This window comes from Hypanus sabinus, chromosome X1 (genome assembly GCF_030144855.1).
Source record: "Hypanus sabinus isolate sHypSab1 chromosome X1, sHypSab1.hap1, whole genome shotgun sequence".
Taxonomy (NCBI): Eukaryota; Metazoa; Chordata; class Chondrichthyes; order Myliobatiformes; family Dasyatidae; genus Hypanus; species Hypanus sabinus.
The window spans coordinates 63,286,476-63,287,956 of record NC_082738.1 but is presented as its reverse complement, the minus strand read 5'-3'; the positions used below and the strand labels follow the sequence as shown (position 1 = coordinate 63,287,956).

Sequence of the window (1,481 nt, the reverse complement as noted above, 5' to 3'; positions counted from 1 at the left end):
AAAAGCAGTTTTCTGTGATTCCAGCCACAAGTTCCAATCCCGGAATCTAACGCACGTGACTTCCTTCAGAATGGCTTCCCGCTGCTGCGGGATCACTCTCTCATGTCTTCTGGGTGCGTCTGAGAGGCTGTCCCCCCGAGACTCTCCTTTATACTTCCTCACGGGGTCGCAGGTGTCAATCAGGTTGGGATGATGCAATCTCTCTCTCAACCAGCCCACCTTGCCCAAGGGCTTTTCACGTGGTCTCCATGAGACAATAGTCGCTGGCATCTTATTCTGTATCCTGGGTGGGACGTGCAATTTTTCACGTTTCTCTCTCTCTCACTTCCTGGGTCTACTGACCCCCCCCCCCCCCCCCCAATGGGTGCTCTTGCGATTCTCACAAAGGAGGGGGCTGGGATCATAACACTAGAAACCTCCAGTTACCCAGTCCACACTACTCTTGCCCAAGCAACGTTTTCAAATTTACACACTCTGGAGGGCGTTTTAGAAAAGCTCTGTTTTTGGAGGAGGAAAACACTGTTTCAGTATGGACGGAGGGTCAGAACAAAGAGAAAAAGCTTTGGTTACGGATTTATCCGGTCTAGTGTGGACGTAGCCTAAGAGGATGTTTCCCTGTGTGGGGAGTTCTAGAACTTCTATAATAAACTCTTATTAGCATTTTGATTGTGAGGTAAAAAGTCCATTTTATCATTCAAGAACTCCATTCAAGTGTCTGATAACAATGAGGTAGAAGCATGTCCTTGGGCCTGGAGATTTGTGTTTTCACTCCCCAATGGGAGTGGGGAGAAGAGAGAACATCCGGGGTGGATTCGTCGTTGGCTATGCTGGTTGATTTATTGAGGCACTGAGAAGTATAGACAATAGTACTGAGCTAGATAGCCTTCCCAATGCTGCTCCTTTACTCTGAACAACACTGAGCCCAGGAGTCAATGGAAAGTTGTTTCTTTTTCTCGGATGATCTTTAATCTCTTTCCTCTCGGCCTGATAATTAGTGACTGAGAACCATTGGGGAGGGGTCACAGCTCTGCCAACAGCTCTGTGATAGTGTGCATTCCACTGAACGGCAATGTAATCACAATCTGCCACACAGCAGCACAATTAATGCTGTAAACTTTGGCAATAAGATTGTAATCGTATCTACTGTTTATTTAAAATACAATAGTTTTTATTTCATCAGGGGGTATAGCTCAGTGGTAGAGCATTTGACTGCAGATCAAGAGGTCCCTGGTTCAAATCCAGGTGCCCCCTCTTTTCATAAGTGACACTAAAACTGAAGAAGGCTACTCAACCTTTCAGACCTATCCTCTTCAGTCCCTTGTTCATCCTTCCTTTGTATAACCCCAGATTTTCTTTTTCCATTTTTCCATTTTCCACAACACTATTTTCCATTTACCCCAGAATATATTGATACAATTCTACACTGTCATCATGTAAAGCATCCTCACATCACTCACGTCACTGCTTTGATGCAGAACCCT

The 1,481-nt window shown here is 45.4% G+C and overlaps 1 non-coding gene across 1 annotated transcript; it reads left to right on the top strand.

Moving 5' to 3' along the window:
* The first annotated feature begins 1,179 nt into the window (after positions 1–1,179).
* On the top strand, positions 1,180–1,251 carry trnac-gca (transfer RNA cysteine (anticodon GCA)). The gene has a single exon. It is a non-coding gene; the product is annotated as a tRNA-Cys (tRNA).
* Positions 1,252–1,481: the final 230 nt, after the last annotated feature.